The sequence below is a fragment of the Montipora foliosa genome, chromosome 6, assembly GCF_036669935.1.
Source record: "Montipora foliosa isolate CH-2021 chromosome 6, ASM3666993v2, whole genome shotgun sequence".
NCBI lineage: Eukaryota > Metazoa > Cnidaria > Anthozoa > Scleractinia > Acroporidae > Montipora > Montipora foliosa.
Genome location: NC_090874.1, coordinates 52357292 through 52370424, shown reverse-complemented (window position 1 = coordinate 52370424; position 13133 = coordinate 52357292). Strand labels below are relative to the sequence as shown.

Sequence of the window (13133 nt, the reverse complement as noted above, 5' to 3'; positions counted from 1 at the left end):
GAGAAAAAAAAAAAAACGTCTGTTAGTAGACTGTCCCCTCACGAGAATTAGATCGATCTAATTCTTCCCACTACCTTTTCTGCCAAAAAAAAAAAAAAAAAACAAAAACAAAAAAAAACACAAAGGCATTTCCGGCTCGGTGACGCTGAGACCTCAAGTTAGTTTCTTTGTGATTGGTCATCGGGCTCCCTAGGGAGTCTCACTCGCGGGAAATTCAATTTAAAAATAGATAGGTCTGCGAAAACGCTGTGACAGGAATATAAGGCTGTTGTTCACTCCTAAAAGCATGGGCTCTTATCGGAGTCTTGCTCATGTCAAACGAATAGAAAGCTTTTTTTTCCCGCGGACAAATGGAGATTGGAAAAAACCGACACCACTGTTCTGTTGCCCTGTCAAAGGTAATAGTTTAGTTTTTTCTCGCAAATAAATACATATTTTGCTTCCGAGTCAATCATTATGTGTGGGGTGTCCTCTAGGAGAGAGAGCGTAAACAAAAGGAAAATCCAATTTTAATTTTCAAATGTGTCCGCGTACGTTTACGAGAGAGTGTCCGCTTAGTGAAATGTGTAAATACAGAGTTTGACAAGACGTTAAAATGAGGAACCATTTAGTTAACGGAGAGTTGACTTGTAACGGCCTTGGCTGGCTGGTTTAGTCTTTGAAGCACCGGGTCCAACCCATAGGCCTTTGGTACCAAAGAGTTCATTTGATTGACAGGACCTTTCTCAAGATGCGAGCTGATCCAGAAGTGTAATTTTTTGGAGCTCAACAATGCTGACTGTGCCTAGCATTTTGTCAACGTACTTTTCAGGCCCTTCTTAATGACCCCAAGTGCACCAACGACAACTGGTATCGTCTCTGTTCCCATTTTCCACATTCTGGCGATCTCAATCTCTAAGTGTTTATGCTTAGAGAGTTTCTCGACTACTTTAATGGATGTATTTCTGTCTGATGGGACTGCCATATATATAAGTTGGTATTTCTGATTCGTGTGATCTCTGATTATGATATCTGATTTATTAGCCACTATTTCCCTGTCAGTATGAATTGACATATTCCACAGAATCGTTGCTTGTTCGTTAAGTACAACTGCTACAGTTATCTGGTGTGGTCGTACCATTTGTTAGTTGTATTAATATCATAGCTCTGGCACACCTTCCAATGGATGCATGATGCTGCGTTATCATGCCTCTGAATGTATTCAGTTTTGGCAAGTTCTGGGAAGCCAGATATCACGCGATCGACAGATTCATCAGACTTGCCACACATCCTACAAAATGGGTTAGTGCCATCTTTAATGAAGTTACTGTGGTGAAACCTTGTTGCCAGGCTTTGATTACAAATAAGAATATCATCGTAATTTTATCACGTTTGTTTTTTTTTTTCTTAAATAAAAATTGTGCTTGAAAATGTGAGGGTCGTGACCCATAATCTCCCTAGAAGTGTAACTCCCATAAGCCCTTGCGATACAAGTGTCATAAGAAAGCACATGGTCGAAAGTGTTGACTCTGTTTGCGGATTAGTTCCTGGTTCCCACTCGCGACGCTGTTGAAATCCTGCTTTGAAGCTCTATCGACGAGCGAGTAACAAAAACAGCTCTATTGTGCTTCATATTAGTCTCCCTCATCACTTCTTTGTACTTTACTTATTCTTATCCTTATTCTTATTTTTATTGCTGTCCTTATCCTTACTCTTATTAATTTCCTTTTTATCTCAGGCCATGATAGAGCATAATAACCGGGCCCGATCTTTGGGCCTAGGGTAACGATAGGGTACGTTGAGAAGTCTATTTGATGGATAAAGCCTTCCTTAGGATGTGAGATGTTCCAAGGAGTCTCCGAATTCGTTTTTAAGTAAGAAAGGTTCTAAGACAATATTACGGTGTCTTCAGATTGCTTTCCTCTTGCAACGGTGACCTATTCGCCACCTTAAGATATGAAATGTGAATCTCTTCCACACATAGTTTAACCCATGAATACTGAAAAAAAGTACAGAGATCATTTGAAAAGTGTTAACGATATTTACTATTTAAAATTTAAATCTGGTAACAAAAACAGATACTTCTAGTAAGTCGCTTCAACTCCATCCAGTTTCAGGACTTCAAACACCCGAAATTACTCCAGTGAACCAAAGTGCGAGGATTGGCTCGAATGTGACATTTCTCTGTACAGTTGAAGGACATCCAAGGCCTGTAATGAGCTGGTTCCGCACGGCAAATAATTCTGATACTTTTAACGAATCTAACTCAAGAATACGAATAAAGACAAACGTTAAAAGAGGCCAAAGTCACCTTATCATAGCAGAAATAACAAAACACGACTATGGCATTTATTTCTGTTCTGCAAGGAATATTCATGGAGAACAGGTTTCAAAATCCAGCGGTTCTATGGCAAGCAACAGGTGAGAGCTAATACCTGAAGCAGCCAGTATAAAATGATCACTTTCAGCCTTTGCTCTTGGGCGTACCAGTTCTCTGCTAATAAATAATATAATTGTACTCATTCGCTACAATAAATTTGGCCGTCTGTGTAATGTAGTTTTACACCAAGACAAAAGCCAGTAAAACCAAACATGTTGATTGTTCTTGTTTTCCTTATGATTATTCTAATAAGGATGTAATATCATCGTCACCATTATTATTATTATTATTAGCGTTATCCTTCTGCAAATTTGACACTGAGTTTATAGCAAAAAGCATTTTAACATTTTCTATTATTTATTCTTAATTTTTTTCCCTTTATTTTTACCAGTTTTTAATAATAAGAGTTGGTATATTTTTTCGCTGAAGATTTTTAAAGAAGATTGAGCATAAAGACAGCATGTAATTATTATTATAATTATTATTATTATTATTATTATTATTATTATTATTATATTATTATTGTTATTATTATTGTTTTTGTTATACTTCGAAGTTGATATCTTATCTTAGTTTGACTACCCTTATTTTCTACTCCAGTTGCAAGGTCAACTAAATAATCAATAAAATTCCGTCCACTTTCAGGACTTCAAAAACCAGAAACTACTCCATTGAACCAAAGTGCGAGAATTGGCTCGAATGTGACATTTTCTCTGTACAGTTGGAGGCCATCCAAGGCCTGTAATAAGCTGGTTCCGCACGGCAAATAATTCCGATACTTTTAACGAATCTAACTCAAGAATACGAATAAAGACAAACGTTAAAAGAGGCCAAAGTCACCTTATCATAGCAGAAATAACAGAATACGACTATGGCATTTATTTCTGCTCTGCGAAGAATATTCTTGGAGAACAGGTTTCAAATCCAGCGGTTCTATGGCAAACGCAAACAACAGGTGAGAGCTAATACATGAAGCAGCCAGTATAAAAATGATCACGTCCAGCCTTTGCTCTTGGGCGTACCAGCTCTATGCTAATAAATAATATAATTGTACTCGTTCGCTACCATAAATTTGGCCGCCTGTGTAAGGTAGATTTACACCAAAAAAAAAAGCCGGAAAAACCAAACATGTTGATTGTTCTCTTTTCATTATTATTCTAATAAGGATGTAATATCATCGTCATGCACCACTATTAGTATTAGCATTAGTATTAGTATTAGTATAGTAAGCTTACAGGCCTAGTGGCCCATCAGGCCGGAGCTTATCCCCGGTTTCTGAAGCATGAAGCGACTAAGAGTGTTTCTACTCCCCCCTGGATGGGATGCTAGTCCATCGCAGGGTTACCCCCGGCATTTCGGTGATACCCATTTATACACCTGGGTGGAGAGAGGCACCGAGGGAGTAAAGTGTCATGCCCAAGAAAACAAACACAATATTCCCGGCCAGGTTCCGAACCCGGACCATTTCGCTCCGAAGTCGAGCACACTAACCATGAGGCCACCGCGCCTCCCACTAAGGTTTTAGCCAAAACCATTTTAACATTTTCTAATATTTTATTCATAATTGTTTTTTTTCCCTTTATTTTATCAGTTTATAATAATAAGAGTTAATTGGTATATTTTTGCCGAAGATTTTAAAAGAAGATGAGTATAAAGACAGCATGTAATTATTATTATTATTATTATTATTATTATTATTGTTATTATTGTTATCGTTATTATTATTATTATTATCATTTATTATTATTGTTTTTTTTGTTGTACTTCGAAGTTGATATCTTATCTTAGTGTGACTGCCCTTATTTTCTGCTTCAGTTGCAAGGCCAACTAAATATTCAATGAAATTCCGTCCACTTTCAGGACTTCAAAAACCAGAAATTACTCCATTGAACCAAAGTGCGAGAATTGGCTCGAATGTGATATTTCGCTGTACAGTTGGAGGTCATCCAAGGCCTGCAATAAGCTGGTTCCGCAAGAAAAAAAATGTCGGTACTTTTAACGAATCTAAACCAAGGATACGGATACTTAGAAGCTTAGACAAACGTTAAAAGAGGCCAAAGTCACCTTATCATAGCAGAAATAACAGAATACGACTATAGCATTTATCTCTGTGAGTTCTCCAAAACCCTGTGCTTTGTGTGCACCTCCTGCTCATAGCTCTTCTTTGCACACGGGAGTCCATTTTTTATGCACAAATTTCAGTGAATGATGATATCATGTCTGGGCTTTTATCATCTTTCTGTTCTAAGCGGGTACATTCTGACAACATATACCCAATTGTTTTATTTTGTTTTCTTTGATTTCAAACCAAGCTAGTCCGTAAGGCAAAATTTGTTGTTGTTGTTGATGATGATGATGATGATGATGATGATGATTATTATCATAAGGTCTTGATAGTAGCAGAAAAGCAAACAATTTTAAGAAAAGGACGAGACATTTGACTTTATAAAACATGTTTCGACAGAGAAACATCTGCCATTTTTTGACATTAGCATTTTCTATTATAAATCCAGCTTCCATCACTTTGTATTCTGCCTAACTGAGGATGGCAGAAGTTTCTGTCGAAACATGTTTAATATTAACTCTAAGGTTTCGTCGTTTTCTTAATATTATAATAGGGTATAATATCATCGTCATTGTTATTATTATTATCATTATCATTATCATTATCATTATCATTATCATTATCATTATCATTATCATTATCATTATCATTATCATTATCATCTTCTTTATCATTATCATTATTGTTTGTTAAAGTCGTATCTTAGTGTCGGTGACTGTCTTATTTTCCGTTTCAGTTGCAAAGCCAACTGAATATTCGGTGAAAAGCCCTAGGGTCATGCCCATCGTCTTTATCTGCATTTTTGGAACGTTGGGAATCGGGAGCGTAGTAGTTTACTTTCTCTGGTATCGAAAGTTAAGAAGACGAATAGCTGAGGGTACGTGATCATAGGTTCTCAAAACGAGTGCAAATGAAATAAACAAGAACTATAACCATCAACACTTGTACTTATGTAGCACTCCTTCGACGGTCATTTTTCCTATAGTTTAATTAGCAAGGTGAACAGTTATATTGATTGAATATAAAAAGTGTAAAAGTACCTCGATTTGATGTCTTCCCGGAAGACAATCTAATTTCAACAGCGTATCAAGTTAAAATTCAGTAAATATTATCAATAGCCCATTTCCGAATTGCCGTTTGCCTCGGTTTCAAAGCGAGTACTGGTGCACAACCATTCCAATGGAAACGAATGGTGTATTTTCATTCATATCAAGCTCATTAACATATTAATGGTTTAGCACCAAGACTCGTTTTGAACCAGAGGTAAACAGCAACTCGGAAATGGCACATTGGATCTCAATTCCGGGTTAACGCTCTTCTTAAAGGAACATCTAAAACACAATCGTTCTGAAAACGCATCGACGTTGTAAAAAAGAAGATTCTGTCTCTCTATTAGATATAAAATATGTTAAACATTTGTTTATAGGCGCAAGAAAGAGACAACACTGCAGACAGGCAGACGCCTTCAGAGGATCAAGACTGGATACGTCTCGAGAAAAAAGAGACATCGGACAACATTTATGACAGCATTGACAGTACTCTCGCTTCTCCTTTAGTAGCACAAAGAGCTGTAGGCCGAGAAAACGTTCCCCTATTAGGTGCTTTTATAGTTCTCTGTATAATTTTTTATTATCATACTGACGACAAAAGTGCAAGAAAAAATAAAATTAACAATTTATACATGCTCAGCAGAGGAAAATGCGAAGAATTTTCATTCATTTTAAATAATAATATTGAACTTTATTAGGTGTCAACTCTATTTAGCGCTGGGGCACTATTCATAGTATGTACACTGCACATGTGCAGAAATCAACTCAACTCAAATCATTTCAGTTTTTGAAAAGAGGGGGCAACCGGAACACCCGTGTAAAAACATCTCGGAGCACAGTAGAGAACCAACAAACTCAACCCACATATGACACCTGGAAATTGAATCCGAGACCCGGGAAACAATGTTGGTAGGCAAGCGATCTCACCGCTGCTCCATCCCTGCTCCCTAATCATAAATCTTGAGTTTGGCACAATAATAAACCCAAAAAACTAATCATAAATCTTGTATCTGCATGTCAATTACCAGCTTCGTCATAACAAAAAGACTAAATCCCAGCAGCCCTGTTTGCTTATTTAGTGCAGCCATACCTCAGAAAAGTACGTCTTGCCTTTGTCGTTTAATAGTTCTTCAGGACAAAGTACATGTAATTCCTTCCATTTTTCCTCCCAGGTGGGGTTGGTAGTAATCAGCTTGACATGCCCAGAAGAGATTTGCCTCCTATACCCAATGGTCATATCCCGCCCAGAAGGCCTCCAAAACCTAATAAGAAAGAACAAGCAGAGGAACAATTGAGATGTGTTTGTATACATAACAGCCATGAAAGCGCTGAAAGCAATGATAACTTACTTATTCACCAAGAAACCGCTGCAAACTCCGGAAAGGTAAATCTACCTTATTTCTTGTAATAATTTCTGTAATGAAAATTGCAATCTACAGAATGCCTATTAAATTGCATGTTTCATTTTGTTGAGACAATGAATATTTCCTGTAAGTTCAGATTTTCCTGTTAAATTTTAGAGATTTTCGCTGTCTTTTGTTCCGAATTGTACGGAACTTGAGGGATGAAACTCTCCGGAGTTGGAAAAAGCAATCGGTATCTGTCCATGACAAGGAAAATCAGCTGGAGCCATAACTACTCACGAAAATAAATGTTATTTATTCAGGTTCGATTCTTTACTGGATTATAAATGCTTTTAGCAATCAAGTACTGATAAAAAATATAACATGACAGACCCTATTCTCACGACAAGTGTAACATGTTTTTGCTCACAGAAGAAGCATTCATTTGCCGAAATGTCCCGACATTGAAGAAAACTGGCGAATTGATTTTCAAAGACTCCAGGTGTTCGAGGATGAAAAGCTTGGAGAAGGAGCGTTCGGGATTGTTCGGAAGGGAAAATATCATGCAAAGAATGGACAAACATTAGACGTGGCCGTGAAACAGCTAAAAGGTGACCACATTGCTTTTCAAACTGATTTCAGTAAGACTAAACTAAGCCTCCCTACGTTTTAAGTTTTAAGTTAAAAAAGGTGAGAAAATTTAATTCAGAATTATTTCTAACAGCGTAGAAAGGATGATTTCAATACGGATGTGTTGGGAAGGAGGCGACCAGATGGGTTTACACTAGGTGTCGTATGTCAAACTGAATAGTGAGGAGGGTTGACGCTACGGTGAAGGTCCTCGCCTTACATCACAAAGTGTTTCTGGTTCGAGGTCATTTGTTAGCCAGTGAACAGCCAATGCGGGGGAAAGAAGAGCCAGCATTCAAGCCATCGCTTTTTGAATTCCTATGAAGCCCTTCGTAAGAGTGGTTATCTCAGATAATGTTTGTTGACATTTTCGTTGACTCGATTAGTTCGGTTTTTTGAGACAAAGCACACTACGAGTTGTCCCCTTTCGAGGGGTGGCTTGGGTGAAAGATCTTCTTTCATTTGAGCATTTGTGATCATTTATATATGCATAGATACCGCAGGTGTTTCTGATGACTCCGACCTCTTGAATGAGATAAAGATCTTCAAGCAGGCTGGGCAACATCCCAACATTGTCAATTTTGTGGGGGAATGCACAAAGAGTGGTAAGTTTTGAAACAAAATTCCAAAAATACAATATCACAGTCTGAACACTCAAAGGAATTCAATGACTTGAAATTAAATTTATACCGAACTGAAAATCTTTGAACTGACATCTCAGACTCTCAGGTTTTTTCATTTACAGGTAAAAGACAATTCATTAGATGAATATGTTTTTAATAATTCAGTGGTAAATAGATGATTATATTTTTCAGACAAGATTCTCTTGGTTACTGACTGGTTCATGGAAAAAGCCTTGAAGTTTTCTTGAAATCCAAGAAGAACGAATTCCCAGATAACCAACCAAGAAAATATGAAAACGTACGGTTTGGGTTAAGCGATCGTCATTTACTAGAAATAGCGCTGCAAATCGCCCTTGGAATGAAACACTTACAAGAGAAAAAGGTAGGCTGGTATTCACTCAGTTTTTGTCGAAAAGTTATGAACCTGGCGTAACTCTTACAAGATGTTCTTCTCTGAACAAAAAACAAGTCAGGTCTATCTTCAAATTTCAAAAGTGTGTTGCTTATTATTAAATTTCATTTCAAGCTTGCGGTTGATCATAAGAAATGGCTTTTTTTTATTATTTTTATTTTTCTATTTGAACAGTCTTCCATGCTACTAGAGAGATCTAGCATTGCGTTTCATGAAACGCGAACGGCGAAACTGACCAGGGGCCCGTTTCTCGAAAGTCCCGAAAAGCCATTTGTCAACCTGCTAACCGCTTGTCCAGAAAAGCCGACCTTTTAACATGTTTTCAAGGTAACAAAAAGCAAACTGTTTGTTAAGTTTGACGATTCCAGTCCTCTCCGTTCTTGAGATACAGAGGGAATTGCGACACCCAAAAATGACCCGTAAAGTTTCGGAACTTTGGAGGAACGGGCACCAGGTGATCATGATTTTCCAACCATTTTTTTTGCGTTTGTCGGTTGCTGCTTGCCGTTTCTACGTGAGTGTAGGCAATTTCGCCTTTGCCGTATACGTGGAACTTTCTTTTTCATAACAAGTCGTTTGTGGAAAACAAAGGACCACGAAAGCTTTTTTTCCGGTAGGTCAAAAATCACGTTTCGTGGTTATCGTTCAATTAACTGACTCCTTCCCGCAATTTGCTTCATGAACTCTCGTTGTCTCTCTGGTGACTCACAAACTCGAAACATCGAAACAGACAGGGATTGATTTTTTCATATACATGTATAGCGTCTTTTTCTACAAACAATGTTTAAAAAGACTTTGAGTTTTTGTGTTTGTTAACAAACTTTTCGACATTGACAGAGTCCATTCATCCGGGAGTCACGAAGAGCTAATGTCACAAGCTTCACTCCCTTTTATGTGAAACGTGAAACGGCAATCCGACGTTTTCCATTTCACGTAAAGGTGATGCAAAATCTCTCTATTATTAGAGAGAAGAGAGAGTTCGGTCGAGGATACTGAAACGTGTACACTACTCACATGTGTCTTGCATACAGTGCACTCTTGATCGAGTAATTATGGCGTCATTTTGCCCTTGATCCAGTCCTCAGTCCCTATAGGTCAGTTATGGTTGATTACTTAAATCGCCTAGGTCTGTTTCTCTCTTTAGTGCATTCATCGTGACCTTGCAGCCAGAAATGTGTTCATTGACCATAACCACGTGGCTAAGTTGGGAGATTTTGGCTTGGCACGAGACATTTCAAAGGATGGCATCTACACTCAAACCTCTAATGTAAGTATGAAAATGCAGCATTTACCCTTAGCGATTTTTGTATTTAGGCAAATGCGGTTAATTCTATGCGTCAAGCATTGTTGGGTCTTTAATGTCAAGTAAACCGCTCAGACATATAACCGCAAATCCAAAAGGTGTCCGGGCGAGTTCTTGTACATCAGCAGTTGGCTTTTACTGCTTTTTGCGTATCGACTTACGCTTATTTCAATCGATGACAAACAATAAACACCCTGTTCTTGCCTAATCACACACTTTTGCACATTTGTTTTCAATAGGACAGAGTTCCTTGGAGATGGCTATCCTTAGAATCATTGAAAGATCACAGCTATACTTATTGTAGTGACGTGTAAGTAACTGATCACCAGTCAGTTAACAATCTTATTAACTAATATGCTTTAGAATGCAAAGCTTGTGTTAGTTAAAGATAGTCAAAAAGCACAATTTACATGACATAAGAAAGTGTCGTTCATTGCACTTTTTCGTAAGAAAGTGTCGTCCATTGCAATTGCCCCAGTTTTCCGCCAAGTGTTTTGAACCCACTTTTATATATAAACACCAGTGACTGTATCAAGTGAACTTCCGCGCGAAAACATGATAACGATAACATGTTATTTTCACAAGTGAAAAGATCACTGTTGCTATGTTTACCTATAAAAATCGCGCCTTTCGATGCCTTACGTGAAATGATTTAGTACTTCATTGGTGTTTAATATAATAAATCATGAGAATATTGCATGGCCGCTTGGAGATACGAAATTTTTCTTCGACTGTTGAAAAATATTTCACTCGTTCCCTCGTGGAATATTTTTCAACACTCGAAGAGAAATTTCGTATCTCCAAGTGGCCATGTAATATCGTCTATGTAATTATCCTCAAGTTATGCGTTGTCATATTGTGTTGAGTGACTGAAGCGTTCTCGTGTCTCGTCTATTTCTCGTTGTCAGTAGTTATCTTTTCCAAATCTCGCTCTTTGTCATGCTACTATTAGAGAGCTTTAGATTCTACGAGAACGAGTACGAGATTTGACTTCCCATTTTTAGCGAAAATACTTATAAATTGTCCAGGTAAATGAGAGGATCACTTCTCTCAATTTAATTTGTGTCTGTTTTGTTCTTCATTACAGATGGTCTTTTGGCATTGTGTTGTGGGAAATTGCAGCTTACGGTGGGTTATTTTATTTTTTTCTTTTTTCAACGGAAAGAATGTAGATAGAATCAATGTCTATTATTTATTCCTAGGTGAACAGCCCTACCCTTTCATAGAGACTCCATCCGATCTCAAAACCTATCTCTCTCAGGGTGAAAGGATGTCCTCCCCTAAACATTGCTGCAAGAAGATGTAAGTTTAAAGTCTATGATCAAAAATCTCCCTAACTCTTTTTTTTTTCCCTTTGCATTTCAAAACTATGTTAATTAAACAGTAAAGTAACCCAAGTTTTAAGCCTTAATTTCGGAAAAAACTCTTGTTTATTCGGGAATTTTCCTTTTTTACCAAAATTGCTTGTAACCACGCAATCTGAACCACTTTCGATTTCTTAAATTTAATGGTCCGGCACTATTAAGTTTAAAATCTTGAGACGACTGAATCGAGGAGAAAATGACGTCAAAAACTCACTGGTTTAAACAATGCAATGCATGCGTTTGTACGCGACTGAATTAATGCGCAGCACGGGAGTCCCGGGCCATTCGGATTGGAAAGTATGTATGCAAAACTAACGTTTTGCATACATGTTAAACTGCATTTACAGGCTGAAATTTTAAGCTAGTGAGCGAAGTGACGTCAGTTTTTCCCAGGTTCAACTCTCTGAGATCCAGTCGGTCAGTTTTGAACGTGAGTAATGGCAGACGGTTAATCCAAAACTTATACTCAAAGTAAACAACCTTTGGATAAAAATCAAAGCTCAAAATTTTGCCTTTTAGGTGTTAAGCAAACACACTTTCAAAATCTGAAGAAAACAAGGAAGTGATTTTTTCATCGTTGGACCAGTTTAAGTTTCCGTTTCCGTTTCATTCGTCTATCTCTATCATCTTTGCTTTCGTGCAGAAAATCTACTCATTTGGTATTCACACGTGAATTCAGTTATTTCCCATTGGCAGGTATAAACTGATGTCCTCTTGCTGGGACGAAACTCCATCAGAGAGACCTACATTTGCTGCTATCGCTGAAAAGTTGAAGTCTTATTTAGAAAAGGTGCACAAGGTAGATATTGTCTTTCGATTCGCGTTGGTGTAAATCAAGTTTGACTGACTGACTGACCGATGAAATGGATGGCCTATTGAAAGACTCAGTGACTGAGAAAATAACTAACCGGCTGCCTGAGGAATTCAATTAACTGTGCCCTCGTTCTTTCATTAATTATTTTCAGATTGATTACGTGAATACAAGGCACGGTGAGGAATTCTTAGTGAGGCAGAGCATAAATGGCATCTCAGAGTCTTTTCCAAATGAAGTATCGAGGGTGAACTGAGTGTAAAAAGAGATTGTACCGGGGAGGAAAGGAGGTCTCTGACTTGGTGGCGTCAAAAGGGATAGTACCCACTGAGTTTTGGTGACAGTTTACACGAAAAACACAGTTTCTGACTTTGTAAATATTGTATAGAGGTGACATAAATGATTACCAATTGTCTGGTGTTGAAGCAGACGTCTGAATTTCATTTGAAGGCACTTTTGTCGCCTTGTCACTTTCCATATAATGCCGCAATCATGCATGCTAGTTCGGGATACTTCACAAAAAAAAAAAAAATAATAATTATTTAAAATTCAGCGGGGGAAAAATTTGCCTGGCTGATCTGGCATTTTCCATCCTCATACATAGTTTTGTCTTCAACTGAGCTGTTAAGAATCATTTATTACCCTTTACTATTTTGACCTATTAAAACAACCAGCCAATTATGGGAGAAAACATTATAAAGGTCTTGCACGAGGAACGTGACAGTCAGTCCCTAACGACCGTAACTACGCCGCCATCTTGCATGCCAGGAAACGGTAAACAAACGGGTTTTTACACAAGATGACAAGATGTTAACTTGAAGTCAACTTCATTGAGCGTTGATGAGATCAAAAATTGCGGATTTCACTGTATCTAAGCAAGTAAAAGTACTTTTAGTGCAAGGAACCATGAACGAAGGGGACGGAGACAGATACCTGAGAACACTACAAATTTGGTGATTCAAAAGCCATTTTCAACTCTGAAAGTTATGAGGAAATGATAATAATAATAATATTATTATTATTATTATTATGATTTTTGATTATGATTATGATTATGATTATGATTATGACTATTATTATTATTATTATTATTATTATTATTATTAATTGTCAACTCAGAGCGCCTGGATCGATGGGGTGCATTTATAACCTGCTTATCGAAGTCCTGAAAATG

At 37.6% G+C, this 13133-nt stretch overlaps 1 pseudogene; it reads left to right on the top strand.

Annotated features, from left to right (window-relative positions):
- Positions 1-12215, top strand: part of LOC138005738 (fibroblast growth factor receptor 4-like) — a 17543-nt pseudogene extending 5328 nt beyond the window's left edge.
- The last annotated feature ends 918 nt before the right edge of the window (positions 12216-13133 follow it).